At 41.2% G+C, this 16,898-nt stretch overlaps 1 long non-coding RNA gene across 3 annotated transcripts in view; it reads left to right on the top strand.

The window, feature by feature from the left end:
- LOC115575482 (uncharacterized) overlaps positions 1–16,898 on the top strand; it is a 108,432-nt gene that overhangs the window by 74,590 nt on the left and 16,944 nt on the right. The gene's annotated exons all lie outside the window — the stretch shown is intronic.

The following is a 16,898-nucleotide window of genomic DNA, read 5'->3' as shown; positions in this document are numbered from 1 at the left end:
TGTTCCCATCTCACTTTGAACTAGGAGCAAAACACATGATGTAAGAAAAATTTACATTTCTTGTTCTTGAGACCGAATAAGCCTGGTTGAAAAAGAAAGCCGGTAACAAACACAGTATACTGAATACGGATGTAAGAGAGAAATAATAAGCTGTGTGGGACTGCGCTCAGTAAAAAAGCAGCTTTTTATGTCTCTCCCTGCTCCGCCGCCCACGCCCACAAATTCATGCCTATACTTTGAGTTTCTTCCGTCTTATCGTCTCTTAATATGGTCCAAATTGTGAAAGGTGCCTCGATGCCTCACACACCCTCATTTGTGTCTGTCAGACTTTTATGAATGCTTTGAGCATGAATGTTGTATGACCTTGAGAGGCTCCACATGCATACCTAACTGTGTATGAGACAGATGATTCATAGTTTTTCATTGCAACTCAGAGTAAAGATTCCCTTTGTTCCCTTGTTTTATAAAGGATGCACGACTTAAATCTGCATAACAATGCACTCTGATTGGAATTTTTAGTGAGAGATGTTTGTTCAAGACACAAAGGAAAACCGAAGAAAAATTGATGATATAGTATATATTCACTTAATTGGTATCTACACTGTTGTGTGCTTGCAGCTTCCACATTTGCAGTGATAAACAAATAATGGTCGATGCAGTTGGCACCAGGGGAACGTGTCTGCCCACGGCCCGCTAACTGTGTTTGACTGGGCTAAATGCAGGAGACCTGTGGTTTCGCCTCCCTCCACACAGACCTGACAGGATCATTTGGACTGCAGCGAGGCGCCTTGTCAGCGACTCAAACGGTGCATTTGGCTTCTGCTCCCTAAGGAAGCATTCTGCCAAATTACATTCCTCGAAAAGAGGCCATAAATGAATAGTTTGTTTACTTTAATCAGACTCTGGCTTGTAAAGTGAAACGAACAGAGGCAGAGCTTGTTATCTCAGACAAAGTTGGAGTCCCACTTTGCTAAATAGATTTGATTAAATCTGCCCTCGTTCTGATGCGACAAATCTACCTGTTGGAAACAAATTGGACCGGTGCATATTTCTCTCCCTTGAGACATACATCTATCAGCGTATGCCAAATGGAAAGAAGCACTTCACTCGCTAATGAGAAATGAGTGTCTCCTACCTGAGAAAGACGAAAACATGCATATTTCCAGCCTGTAGTCTGAAGACCCATAGACCTTTGTGTCGATTGGAGAGCACATTTCCAGAGTATCCTCCAGTGTGCTTTCACCGATCCCAGCAGAGCTGCAGGAAACAGAGATGGTGTTTGAAGAGTATATCTACCACACATCTGTATTCTTTAGGGAGGAAAACAGCGGCTGTTTGTGCTTCTGGAGACACTGTCTTTTATTTTTTTGTAAAGTTGCCTTAAAACTTTGCTCAGTTCGAACTTAAATGCCAGGTGTATAGAGGAGAAGTAATCTACTTTCAGACAATGTTCATGGTTCTATCTGGAACAGTTCACCTGGAATTCACAGCCAAGTCGGCAGAATAATACATACCATATTAACATTTCTACAAAATGTGTCGTATCATGTTCACCATGTTTATGACCTAACTTTAGAATAATGAGGTGGAAGGGACAGTGGTGAAGTTACAGATGAAAAGGCTTCCAAGCCAATGACTACGGTTCAAGACTGTGTCTCAACATTTGTAAGTGTGAAATAATTCATTATTTTTGAGGAGATGTTGGGACATCTCTAGCCATGTTTGTGACCCCCAAAGCAGGTATTTAAAGTGTTTTCCTCATCCTTACCAAGTGCTTCTTGTGCCTAAACCTAACCAGAGCAAAAATAGCAGCACTGTCACAACATAAAATGAAAATTCAACCCAAAGAAATATAAAGCTGTAACATTAAGAAATGTGCAGTAGTTCTCCCCCCACCTAAAGCCTGATGCATTCGGTATTACATTTGTACCACCTGTGCTCCTCCTAGATTTGTGTTTCATTTCATAAAGAAATCTTCAATTACATCCTGTTTTGTTGAGATCATATGAGCTGAGGTGCTCTTTGCTTCCACTGAGTAAATTGTAAATGGACTGCATTTATATTATGCTGGTAGTTTGAGTACTTAAAGAACTCTTCAACACATTCACACACATCCATACACCTGCTCATCAGGAGTGATAGTCCTTTTTTTTGCTCAACCATTCACACACTGATGGGACAGTCATCTGGAGCAATTTAGTATCTTCTCCAAGGACACTTTGACTTGCAACTGCTGCCGGAGATGACAACCTGTTCCTTCACCACAGCCACCCAACACAATAGAAACTGCAGTACATTGATTGTAACAACCCATTCCCCAAAATGTGTGTCGGCAGTATACATTTCTGCAAACCACAGATTTGTTGCACCTTTACATGTCTTTTGCTTCAGTTTTCTATTTTTGTTGTGTCAACACTGTTCTTTTGCTGTGGTTAGGTTTAGGCACAAAAGACGCTTTGCTAGGGTTTGGAAAATAAGGTGTTTTGGCTTAAAATACCGGCCTTGGTCCCACAACCACGACTGTCGATGTCCCTGCTACCCTCCTAAAAAAATGTTTGTCTCTATAAACAAAGCTGGAAATTGGTCTGAGGTCTCCCTATAAATATCCGGTGGCTTCACACTGATATTAAAACACAGTCCCAAACTGTTGTCACTGGCTTGGCAGTCTTCTCACCTGTGACTCCACCACCCTCTTCCACATGACAGTCAGGTCATAAACAAGTAATGTAAGCGTGATATAGCATGTATTATATAAATGTCGATATGGCATATAGCCTAAGACAATGTGGGCCTATCAGTGGTTAGCTGAAAACATTTATTTCATTGCCCATTTGGCTGCATTATATACTGTCTGGTTTAAAATGCAAGTTCTCAATCTCCAACTTTGGTTCTAACTTCAGGGCAGTTTCAGCCAGTTGAGTGAGCCCTTCTCAACATTAATATTTAAGGCCAATGAGCCAAAATGTCTAATTAATCTTTATTTCAGCTTCAGTCTGTTTGCATTTCTGCTCAGCTTTTCACAGAAGCATCCTTAAAGCACCAGCTGACAAAATGCACCAGCAACAATTAACCACTGCAAATGTAAGCTGACAGCAGTCATATTCATTCATTATTAATTACTTATCAGGAATTAGAGTCCGTCTACTCATCAGAGGAAGAAATTAACACTAATATACATAAATCCTTTCCGACAGCTCTCAGGCTTCCGGCAGAGCGGCGTAATAATCCCGATGGGACACGCTTTTTACACAGTGTTTCCATTTACACGATGAAAGTGGTCACTGAAAGGTTTGACGAGCATAATAGTCAAACATATATTATATCCTAACTGTCTCCATTACTAAACAAATGCAAAGAATTGTGTTCGTCAAAACCCTCAAAACAGTTAGAGAGAAATTACAGATGAGCATTCTGTTAGTCATAAATGATTTGAGAAGAAGTTTCAGAAGAGTGAAGTGATCAGATTGACATAATGTCCTCTGGAGGGTTGTTACAGAGCTACAACAGAGCTCCATCACACTTTCACCACGTTTTTCTGTGGCATCACTTTTGGTGCCGTTTCCATTATTTCAACAGGAACACTCAGTTTTTGTGTGAGAGCGAACAAGAAAGCACGAAAATCAGCCTTCTCCACACATTCTGCAGCACCGTGTTCTGCTTCAGTCGGATCAGTTCGCCTATACTTTTCAGTTTCACACCAGTATGAATACCTATTCTTCCAGGGGCTCATTATATACCACGACAGGTGTGTGTGTGTGTGTGTGTGTCTCTGTGTGTGTGTGTGTGTGTGTGTGTGTGTGTGTTTGCGCGCCAGGATAGTGTGTTTGTGTCACCGCTGCTAAGCGTCGGCCAGAATGAATCGTCTGGGGAGCCATCTGTCAGTCAGACGGCAAATGTTTTCTTGTCTGTGTAAAACACCAAAAATAATCAAAAGATTACTTTTTCCGAGCGAGGTCAAACACCATCATCATGCTACCAAGGTTTTTGCTTCCTTTTGCCTTCAAACAGCAAGAAATGTCTTTTTCTCTACGTCGATGTGGAACTAACAGGAGGGAAAATTGCTTTAGAAAGATTAAAGCGACTTGGCTTTCACTCTCTCCCTTTTTCTTTCTTTCATCGCTTGTTTTGCTCAGGGTAACACAAGGATTTGATCAGGGTGAGTGTTTTTTTTTTAACAGCATTTGTTTCTCATTCAGCTCAGACAATAAACCATTAATGTCAAAGGGAACCTTCGCATCTTCAAACCTTGTTTGTCCTGCAGCGTATATTTTAATGAAGTATCCTCTAATTAATATGCAGAGATGTCTTATTTTGTTCCTCATGAATTGAACAGGATGTGTCTGAGAGAATGAAACGGCAGCTTGCTTTCTTGCAGAGATTTGGATGAAAAGGTCCATGCCACTCACATCTTGCTATAAAGCTACAGCCAGCAGTTGCTTAGCTTAGCTTAACATGAATAACATAGCATGGGGAACAGCTGGCCTGGCTCAGTCCAAAGGTAACAAAATCCACGTTACCTCTAAAGCTCCCTTATTAAGCAGTTAGATTTCTTTTGTTTACAATTTGGCTACAGGTGTACAGGGTTTGGTAGGTATTAACCTGTTAAAGCTAAACGTCAGGCTAGTTCGCTAAACTTTACAAACACAGCGAAGCAAACAGGCCACCTCTGCTTAAGTGTTTAGTCATGAAATACATCGTAAGAGAGCTTAGATTCTCGCGATTATATTCTTGCAAACCATTAACTAGATAAAAGCACATCAGCAAAGTACGCTTAGCAAGCAAACACGCAAACAAGCTAGCAAAGTAGCACGTGTTTGCCAGCTCACCAGCCAAAGTGTCTGTGTGCTTTAGTAGTGTACCAAACAAAACAAACACAGTATTCTACTAAGATGACAAATGACTCATAAGGACAAGTGATCCATTCTCTTGCCTGTCTTCTCTCTCCTGAGCCGCTTACACGCCAGCCTACGGATGATTGATGCATCATGTTGGAATTTTAATCCAGTGATATATAGTTTATATCACTTGTAATAGCCCTAAACATGAAAATTATGCAAGTTCATGTAGTTTTATTCGTTTTGCTCTTTGAATATGCCACCATTTGTCCACCTAAGCACTTGTTTTTGACTATTTTTTACACATAATGTTTTCGTAAATAAGGGAAAAATAGTTTATAACGTCTCAAAAGAGCCCCAAACCATAAATGTACTCCAATAGTTCAACAACAGCTAGACTGGGATAGATGTTTTAGGATAATTTTATGTACATTTCCAGGATTAAGAAAGACAATGTAAACCAACAAGATATAACGCGTTAACTATTTAGATTGAGGCGCGCTGGTTACCTTTGGACAGGGCCTGGCTAGTTGTTTACCCCTGTTTCCAGTCCTCATGCAAAGCTAAGCAAACCAGCTACCAGTGGTGGAAAAGTTTTCGAGTTCTTTACCTAAGTAAAAGGAGTAATGCTACACTGTGAAAATACTCCACTTCAAGTAAAAGTCCTGCCTTCATTTTCGCAAGCCATCTATGCGCAGTGTGCCTGCCAGCTACAGATATGTGAGACTCCAGTGAATCAACAAACAATGTGTTCTGGACTCTAAGAGGCTTCTACAGGATGCGTGCCATACGCTGCAGTGTTTGGAATTAGGGACTTCAAAGCATTTTGGAGAAACAAAGGAAGTGTGTCAAGTTTGAAATAAACAAAAAAACAAAAGACTGAAGTGAACACAACAGTATATGAAAATATACAGGCAGGATAATGTTTTTAGCTCCGAGCTTATTCTCTCATGCCTGTTTAGATTATTTAATCACATCAAAGCAGATGGTATATTGAGCGAAGGGACGTGTTAGAATGTGTTCAAGTCAAAATCTGCTAAATCTGCTTCAACATATTTTAGTTTTCATTGTAATGAGACTCATGACTTGCTCTTCCAGAAATTTAAGAAGCTAACACTGTTCAACTTCTCTTAAGAGTGTACAGTATTTTCCAACACACGCCCTGTATTTTTTGAGCCAGCTCCAGATAGACACATGATGTCAACTTGAAACCATTCAGGTTAATGATTCTTGATTTTGCTCCATTTTACAATGAACTGTGCCTTGTTGCACGGTTGACTTGAGTTGTTTTGGTCACTTCAGTCATTTTTAAAATAATCACACTGGCGTAAAAATAGGCCGGGTACAATGCAGAGCAGAACTTTAACTTCTGAGTTCACTACTCAATAAGACGTAATGTTATTTATTGACATTAAAATGTCTAGAAATACTCTTGAATCCCCTTGAGATTCATACCTACTGTAAAAGCATTAAGTTGTGACTTGGAATCAAACTGAAACACCTCAGACTTGGACGTGGTTTAAAGATTTAGGAGCATCTCTGGGCAGCTCTTGCACCCTCGCAGACCTGCCTCATCATGACTCAGCCTTCAGTCCAGTGATCTGAGACAGAAAAACTCACAACCATTTCGATCAGAGTCACACAGACAAAAAAGCAGACCGTTGACAGGAGAGTAGAACCACTGTGTCTGTGTCTCTTCGCCAGCCTGTATTCTTCCGTCGTCTCTCCTCTCAGACCCATTACAACACAGCAGGTTCGACACTACTGACAAAATATGTCAGCAGCATGTCAGTGAAGTATGTCAGGCAGATCGGTGACACAGGGTGATGTCAGATACTCTTTAATTAGCCTCCTTTCAGACCTTGTGACTTCCTGTCACCGACACCATCCGTATTGTAGTTATCTAGAGAGGGATGACGGAGGAAATACAGCACATCACACTTATGTATTGTTCTCCCAACATGTGCCCCTTTTTACATCTCGGCCTCTTTACTCTGCTTTCATCTCAGCCGCGTGTTTGACTCAGTGTAGGGGCGGGAAACAATATTCTCCGTACTCACAGCACAGATTCCCGCAGGGCGGATTTGCCCTCTTACTTTTCCTTCTTAGTCGTAGCATTATGCATGAGACATGATTATATAAATGATACAGTACAAAAAGTGGCCTGGTGGCAGTAAGATTCAACTACAGATGCTTCATCAGTTCTCGCAGACCAGCCTTCACAAATGTCATACTAATTTCACAGGAATAAGACAAAAATATAAACGTTTCATTTCATCAATAATTCTCTTGGAAGTAATTTTAGCATAAACTATTAAAGGGATAAGATTACATTTTTGGAAGTTATGCCACGAGCTAGTGAGATGTGAGAACATTGATGTGGTGAAATTTAACTCAAGTATTGTACTTTATTTGAGTATTTCCATGCAACATTGTATATCTACTCCACCACATTCGGCTAGCAGTAGTTCAAATACCAGTTAATTGACAGATTACCATTCCTATCCAAGAAATCTATTCCAGTAACCTTGAAATATCTCCAAGTTTGGTGATTTTAAACATGAAGTGCGTGAGTGAATTCTTCTTATAATACATAATACATAATTCTCTCTTTAAATTCATTTGGTTAGAGTAGTACGCTTTGGAATAATCAGCGGCTTCATCTTTTTCAAACATGCCAGGCAGTTATATCAGACTGTTGCGTAGGTTGTACTTACAAATACTACCATTTGTAAGTACAACAGTACACCGCGTCATCTTAGAAACAACACTTTGACTTGAGAGTAACGGCAGTGCAAGTAAGTGAAAACAGATCGAGCATAACTACAAGCTGCTTGTTGAGCTTTTTTTTTTGTGGATTTATGTTTATAAGATGAATGGCTGTGTTGCACTTCCTATTCAGTTCATTCTATTCATTTTTCACAGGTGATGGTTTGTTATCAAGTTTCTTTTGTGGCAGTTTAGGCGGTTATCTATCAAACACGAAAACAAAAGTAGCATATAAACCACTACAGCAAAGAAAAACCCTTTGAGGTTTCTACTGTTCACTCCTTTTCCTACCAACGATGACAGTAGTTCTGTGGCTAAATGGTTTTGTTCATCTGAAAATGCACACATCACTTTTAAATCAAGTGGCAAACAAGATATTTTGATCTTGCGTTTGGAGGACGCTGAACTGTGGAGTCTCATTTCTTATATCCGACTAAAAGAACACAAAATGGAACAAAACAGATTTAAACGCTCATTATGCTCCTGTCGTTGTGTCGTCTAATCTTTTCTGAATGCAAAACTGTTCATCCATTTTACAACCAACTTGAAGGTGAAGCGAAGGGCCTGCTGTCATCCTTCTGGCTGCATCCCACAGTGTCCCCAGTGGCTCTTTGCGAGTGTTTTGACTTAGTGATCCTTGATGCAATGAATCACAAACGGGGATAATGGTTTACAAATTCGGAGCACCTTTGAAAAATTAACATCAGAGAGGAGGGTTCACATGCTGTTAGACAATCTGGCAAACACTTCATTTTACTTCTTTGAAGCTATTTGCCGTGTTGTTTGAGGAGCAATGCAATCACTCCCCCTGAACCTGTCATGTTTACCAAAACGGCGAGTAGAGAACCCGCGGTCCTGCCGCTGTAGAGCCCAGTTTGAAGTGGCCGATGAGATTTAATTAATCTGCCAGTGTGAAAAGTCTGAAAAAATGTCCAGGGCTCCTGTAACAGGCGAGCTGGCAGGCTGACAGACAGGCAGATGTTCAAACAGAGTGTGCATTCTTCTTTTGTGAGGAGGGGGCTGCTGTGTTTGGTCGCCTCTAAAGCAGACACGGTGTGATGGAGATTAGGAGCAAGCTGTGCTATCGCGTTTAGTGGGTAGGTCATGCAGGCAGGCGGGGGACAGATTTTACATATCAAAGCCGAGGAGACAGAGGGAAGAGTGCGAACATCAGGTGTGGTGATCTGGACTCCATACGTCATGACATCCGGAGGAGAGCAGTGCTGAAGACAGATTTACTGAACGTGTGAAGTGAGCCCCCTCATTGGTTTTTGGCACATTATTAAAAACAAACTGACATGTATTTACCCTCTACAGACTGCCGTAACGTATAACCTTAGTTTATGTAAATGTCATTACTCTCTATTAACCCAAGAATAGACAACTGTGCCAACGACAACTGTGTTCACAGCTGTGCCTGTTTTGCATCTGGCTGCAGTTCTCCCTGCAGCATCACCTCTACACTTTGGCTACAACTGGGACTGATATACTGCAAGTGCTAACATGTCTTAAATAAAGTACAATTCCACGGGAGACCTCATGCACAGCAAACGCAGCATCAGCAAAATACTCAGCAAAAACAATAGAAACAGGGGGTTCAAATCTCAGCACCTGGATTTGAAAGTTGCGCATGTGTGATGGCCAATCATTCCGTCGCGATGAAAATGATTTTCTTCTAAAACAAGAAAACAAAAATGATAGATTTTCAGTGAAAAGAACACAAGCATGCTATAGTTTGACACCTTTATTGCTGCGCCCAAGTTTGGCAAACTGAATGACCATAATGATGACGTTACTCACTGAGGAAAACTATCTGCCTGATGTCGTTCCATAGGCTACCTGACACACGCGTGGCACACTGTCGCCCTCTCTGCTTACTTAAACCATCATGGCGGACCTCACTGACACCATTTTCGTCAGTTTTAGGGAGTCAGCTCCTGTCTTAGGTGTTTTTCGGAGGGGTTTCAGCCGCTGCTTGTAACGAGCCCGACACCGATGTCTCTGCAGGTTAAAAATACCTGGAACATGAATACTTAATAACACGACAAGGCACGGAGAGGCTCATTAGGAGCCTGTCTCACCGCGCTGTCCTCCAACTCAAATCTGCCTCTGACGTGTTAATATCAGCTCCGAAGTGAAGGAGCGGGAAAAGTTCTAAACGACAAAGAACATCAGTCTTATCTGTCAAAGAAAGAAAAAAGGAAAAAGCGTGGGTGCATTAATTTCCCTTTCTTTCCCGTTTGATAGATGAATTTGTGCTGATGTATAGCTGCTTCATTTATAATCCCCAGTGACTGAGCCATTTGTTTGTACTGTGTTGTACCAACTGTGAATGAATGGCTAATTAGGCCACTTGCGGAGTCTAAAAGGGTCTGACTGAACCACCTCACACACACACACAAACACACACACACACACACACACACACACACATAATTGCGTCTTCAGGCACACAGACACGGCAGCAGCTGTCAATCAAAAATGAGCCGCTTGTTTCCACGACTGTCAACATGGGAACCTCTTTGCCCTGCAGTGGTGAGCACAACGCAAACAGCTGTTTTGTACATCCAAATGTGTGTGTGTGTGTGTGTGTGTGTCCATTTTCATTTAGCAAATTTAAATACAACATTTCAAATATAGAAAATGCAGGCAGCGATAAGGGCCCATTTGGTGGGAGGGCTCTTATAAGTGTGTGTTTTCTGCATATGTGTGTGCAGATGAGTTGAACCACTGATCTAAACTGCATCTTTTAAGCGTGTCATCAGCAGCGCCAGGATTCATCTCTCCTTATCCAAGTCTCTGGGAATCAGGAAGAGAAAGATAGCAAATAACGCCAGCGTTCATCTTTTTGTGTATCGTTTTAATTTGAATTTGTCTGCTTTACAGCGGAGACAACCACTGTTGCTTTGAAAATAATGAATGGCTGACAGCATTGATTTTTCCATGCATATATTACCATAATACTCACCCGTTGGCCGTGTGCTGGGATCTTGTAAATATTGGTTCTTTTGAAGCCAGCGTCTGTGGCTGGACTCGAGTGCTGGAATGAATGGTTCATCATGGAGAAGGAGTGTAATCCGAGAGTCCCCCTGGGGACATCCCTCTCATTGCTCCGTCTAACGTAACCAGGCTAAAGATCGAAGGACCAATCAATACCTGTCTCACTGCCCCAACCTAACCTATGACCTGTGACGCAATCCCATGCTCAGAAGCTCTGATAATCACACAGCTCTGCAGGGACAGCAGCTGTCAGGAGGGATTGGATGATGGAGGACTATCTACGGCTCAGAGAAAAGTTTAATGCAAACCAGCAAAATGACCTAGTGTGCCCTCAGAAATCAATAGCGATGAGCTGTATTCATCACAGTGGCACACACAAAGGTATTTTTCATGAGGCTTCAGTTATACAGCAGGAGGCGTGTTTGGTTTTGATGTTTGTGCCTTGGACACGTCATGGTCAGCTTGATAGGCAGAGATTGGCATGAAGCGGCATTGTAGGGTGTCTTTTTTGAAAGATATGGTCCTCTTGTGTTTGGCGATGAAAAGAGAAGGAATTCGACATCAGTCTGTTCAGCCAGCTGCAAAGGCACCGAGACAATATTCAGTCTAATTTGTATTCAGCTGCACACCTGTCAGCTTCAGAGGCTATGCTGTCCGTTGTGTTCTTCCTTTTTTTGTACAACCTGCGCCGGGCACATGTAAATATAATGGGCAGAAGGACCGGGCAAAATAGCTGAAATCAATACCACGCTGTCAACAAGAATATATTTACAATTTTTATGTAGCTGAAATCAAATATATGCAAAATCGTACATACAGATTCATGGCACTCTTCTCTGTATGTGTTGAGTCTTGGTAACCACTCATTAACTGACCCCGTTCCTTTTTGTCCACACAAACTGAATATGTCAAACACATCTCTGTATCAGGGCATTTGTTGTCGCTCGCTGTTAATGTTGGTGTCACAGTCACATCTGGAAGAACAGGTCATTTGATGCCCCCACCACTAAAAATACTCTAGAGTTGCAACGACACACCTCTTTGATAACCGGTTTACTGTTTCAATTTAAAGCAACACGTTGGATCTTTGGGAGATTCTAACAGTCATCAATAAATCATATTATTATTCAACAATCACTAGACAATAATCGATAGTTGCTGCCCTGATAACAAAATAAGCAGCTGCAAAACAAACAACATTTTCTGAGAATCACTTAAGAGACATACTGTATGAACCATTAGGTCATATATATAGTTTTTATGCTATCTATGCTAAAAAAGACTCTGTCATGCATTATAGGTTCTTGTTTCAGACATTAACTAAATGTCCGTGTAATCTCTGATTGATGATCAGTTCTCGCATCTTTCTCTGAGTATTTTTCTGTACATAAAAACAGCTAAAGGAATTTGTTTCCCCCCAAAAAGGTGTGGAGGAGCTGGATGACTTTCACTTGTTACTGCCAACGAAGCTTAAATGCTGTGAGTGCACTGTAATAAATCAAGGTGACAGATGATTATAACACTTTGATGAACTCAGATCGTGTCTCATCTGCATTTTGGACTGTAAGAGGACAGACTTAGTGAGCTTTTACTAAATTAATCACACTGAAACTGTGAAAGTGAGGGGGGACAAAAAAACACAAAAAAACAAGACTGTTTATCACAACCCAGATAGAGGGAAATTGTCTTATTAGCATGATTGCATGTTAAGTGGATGAGATTATTTTTTTTAATTCTGCCAGGAGGGCACGAAATGTATGCGTTGAAGAAGCTTTAACCTGAGTGAAAAATGTTTTCTCATCCTCAGGTTTAATGACTCCTGCTCGTGAACATAGAGACGAGACAGAGAACCCAGAGTCCCCATCAAGCTTAGTCGAATCAAAGTCTTATATTTCTGTCAGATATCCCCGCCATGCACATTAATCAACTATTCATGAGTCTGAGATTACAGCGTGTGTGGGATTGGGATTCCAAAGCAAATGTTGTAGGCGTGTTGATTAATAAAAGTTGAAGCCACCGGCATCATAAAACCGTCATAAATACACAATTAGGCTGCGCACAACAAATGGAACCTCTCTCATAAACACAAACATAGCTTAGAGGTGGTGTTCAATCCCACGGGACTGAATGAGTGATAATGAGATGCTTGACAACAAACGTGTGTGTATGCTTGAGAGTGTGTGTGCGCCGGTGTGCCCATTTGTCATAAGGCATCAAGCGGACACACACAGACACACCCCCTGTCAGGAGTGAATCCATGCACTGCTACACCATCATTATACACTGAATACTTCCTCCTCTCACTGGCACTCATAAATGAAACTCAACAGTCTCAAACCTGTGAACATGAGTAATGGCTTCCATCTATGCCCAATTTATCTATTTACTCCCTTTCTCCCTCCTTATCTATTTATTTCTTTGTGGTTCCTCTCCGCTGTTTTTACGGCTGTGTTCTCTCGGCTACAATGTGTCTGATAAGCACTTTCCTCCCCGGACAAATCGTTTGTCTGACGCTACCTCTTCTGTGAAATTGTACTACCGTGCGTTTTGACGAAATGCTGTCGCACAGAAACTCAAACGCACACACATTTTCGCCAGCACCCCCCTCTCCCCAACACACTCTCCTTGTTTCCAGCGTATCCAATTCCTCCCTTCGCTCCCTACAGCAGAAAAGCAAGAGAACTTTTTTTCTGAGACTTTATTGAAATCCATCTTCTGACACCCAAAAGTCTTTTACTTTTCAATCCCACTCTCTCAAAGGACTTTTAATCACACTCTTCCTTGCAGTGTAATCTATTGTACCGTGTGTGTGTACGGGGAAAGTGAAGGGAGAAGTGTGACAGTGATGTGGGCAGTGAGTGAAAGCCAAGAGAATAAAAAGAGAGCCCATCATTACACGCAGGCGTTGTGTCGTTCCATTACAAAGAACAAAATGACCCTTATCGCCTTGTCTTCCCTACAGAGACATAATTGGGTTTTCAGGGGGAAATTTCTTAGGACCTAAATTGCATTTGTTCTGTCTCCTCCCTGAGCTGCCCTGCTCAGCCCACCCCTGCAGCGAGGAGTCCACGGGAGCTCCGCGGGAAATAATTCCCGTTGTCACATGCTAATGGTCAGTGCTGCATAACTGCATCGTCGCATGGAGAGTAATAACATTAATTCAGCCGTGATGGGTGTCGACAACTTATATATGAGGCCAATTTCTTTGGATGTAAGTAAGATGAGGTTGTGGAAGTATTAAGAAAGTACTGAATGATTCATTGGTCATCTGGACTCTCTGATTGCTTTTTGTCCTCTGGTACAACTTGACACATAGGTGTGGTTAATTTCTTCAATTAAAATAACAGGGAGATTTATTCATACAACGGGGAAGGAAATTGTCTGCATGGCTAAATTAAACTCCTTGCATGCTCAGGGCAAAAATGAGCTATGGGCCCCTATTGATACATTAGGCGTACAGTATTTATGAATGTAAATATGTAAAGGGTTGTTGGCCGGGCTGCGTATTACTTTTCCCCCTCATTGTCCTGCAACGGACAAAATCATAGTTTTACAAAATCTGTTATCAAAATTTATATTTGTTGGATAAAACAATTAAAAGTTACAGTAGCAGTGTAGCATTGAGTGTGAGCTTATTTATATATTTATTTTTTTAGGTGTCAGGCCGAGTTGCCAGCCAGTGATAGTAGCCTCACTGCAGCAATGGCATGAGAGAGCTTCGTTGTAGTCAGTGCTGGGTTCCACTTGTCATTTGCAAAGCGATAGTTATACAGAATTATACATAAGAGCCTACAAAAATCTCTTCGTTCATCCCAAACACATTTAAATCGTCCCAAGGATGATGGGATTAATCTCAAGCTCTGGATATTGATGTAGAACTATTTTGTGAAATACTACATGTTCTGGAAATTAAGAAGGAAAATCATTTATTTATATATTAAAGCGAAACGCTCGCCAAAAAGCAACCGAGGCTTTATATGGGATTGAATATGAGTGAAACCTTCTTATGAAAGCATAATTACTATGAAAGAGGCACTTGTAAGATTTACCGTAGTTTCGGTTTTGGGCACGTTAATTTTGAACGGGAGTGCATGGGGCTATTTTTACAACACTAAAAAGGCTCGACACAACATGAAACTTTGCTAGTAGCATCACTAGGGTCTCTACTCATGAACAAGAGCATTGAGAACATTGTTTGTGTACACAGAGTTTATGAAAAAGAAGGTTTTTGAACTACTCACGTTAGCTGCTGCACCTCCTGCGCGTTGCCGTCATGATCAAGTGTCGATCGAAAGGAGAGTAATGGTGAACCGCTCCTCAAGCCTGCCCGTCAGGTCGCACTCGGGGATCGACACTTTTTAAACTCTGTGTACACAAACAATGTTCTCAATGCTTTTGTTCATGAGTAGAGACCTTAGTGATGCTACGAGCAAAGTTTCATGTTGTGTCGAGCCTTCTTAGTGTTCTAAAAATAGCGATTTTGATTCTAGCGTATCATGCCCCATGCACTCCCGTTCAAAATTAACGTGCCCAAAACCGAAACTACGGTAAATCTTAAAAGTGCCTCTTTCGTCGTAATTATGCTTTCACACGAAGGTTTGACTCATATTCAATCCCAAATAAAGCCTTGGTTGCTTTTTGGTGAGAGTTTCGCTTTAAACCAAGTTAGAGTGTCTGTTTTATGTAAATCAATCAAATGAAATGCTTGATAAATTGTAACATTGATGCAGAATGACAAACAACTCTTAAAGGGGCATACGTCTTTAATCAGTGCAACAATCGTTATTTGAACAACCGCTACTGCAGCTGCCATGTCAACTCAAAATGACTTTTGTGTGAGAGGGATGTCGCCTCTTCTTTGTTTGGTGAGCTCCTCCCTCTCAAACAGAAATTGACTGACATGAACAAGATTTCAGGCTGAATGATTGAGCGGAAGCGTTTTGAGCTCCTGCCACCTGGTTAAATAATAATGGCACAGTGGATTATTGGGTTTGACGAGAGTAGAAATAATAAACTGTTCAATTGAAACAGTCCAATTCAAACAGTAAACTTTGCTACTTCAGCGTGATTGACTATTTGAGCCTGTAGGTCACGTAATGAAAGCAGTAATTTAAGATGGATTGAACATTTGGTCCCTCTCGTCAAGTGTTTGTGCATCTGGTTAAATCATCACATACAGTTTCCTTATCAACTGTCTCTATGCTTCATCTGAGCTTGTCTGTCTTGTAATGAGGCAATTTTTATTCATCGTTGTGTTTGGCAAATCATACTCAGCATGAGAACGGTGACAATTCAGGTCTGTAGTGAGCGAGTGTACAAACACACACACAGCAGTCTCTGCATGTGGCTAAATTAGATGAATACATTGTATGGAGCAGTTTAGGCTCTTTATATACTACTGAGTGGGTGGTTGAAGCTGCAGATATATAATGAGTGGGGGGAAGGTCGCTGCAAGTGTGCAGTTGAAGCAGGGAAAACTCCCTCTTGCATTGATTTTCCTGTCTTTGTGCTGGTGGTGGTAAAATTAAGGCTTTGGTGTATAAAGGACTTCAGATATGCTGACCCTGCTGTGCTGAATTAAGCTTTTGGCTGAGTTATATCCAAACAGTTTTATGCAGGGATTTAGTTGAGCCATGTTTCTTTTGCTCTAATCATTGTTCTTTTATTCCCAGATTACTGGAACTGATCTGGGCCCTCATTACAGAAACTTCCTGAGTCTAAAATCTTATATTATGTCACTTTGGGATGACAATTAGGATTTTTGATGCATTAAGAAACCTGATGATGTTAGCCTGTTGGAAAAACTAATACTGATGTTAGCCTGCTGGAGAAGCTTACACTAAAGTAAGCCTGCTGGAGATGGTGCCATTAATGTAAATGTTTGGAAAAGCTTACACCGATGTTAGCCTGTTGGGAAGAGCTAACACTGATGCTAGTTTGCTGGAGAAAGTAACATTGATGTTTTTCCTGATGTAGAAGCTAGCATCAATGTCGCCAAGCCTGTTAGCTTTAAATGTCTGGGACATATTTTGGAATGCATTCACTGGTATACATATTTGCCAATTAAAGTCTCGTGTTTACAGTTGCCGTTAGGGTTTCTTAAGAAAAGATACAAGGTCTGCGTTTGGATAGGACACACCTAGAGTTTAGGAATTTCTAGGAAGATGGGGTTTTTACCTATCTTTGAAAGTTAAGATACGATAAGTAGTTTGGATTTTGGGTGGGCGACCACATAATCCATTGTTGGGGTGTGTTTGTCTGGTGTGATGCCTCTGTGACTACGCACTCTGAGTC

This window comes from Sparus aurata, chromosome 23 (genome assembly GCF_900880675.1).
Source record: "Sparus aurata chromosome 23, fSpaAur1.1, whole genome shotgun sequence".
NCBI lineage: Eukaryota > Metazoa > Chordata > Actinopteri > Spariformes > Sparidae > Sparus > Sparus aurata.
This window is presented reverse-complemented; position numbering and strand designations above follow the sequence as displayed.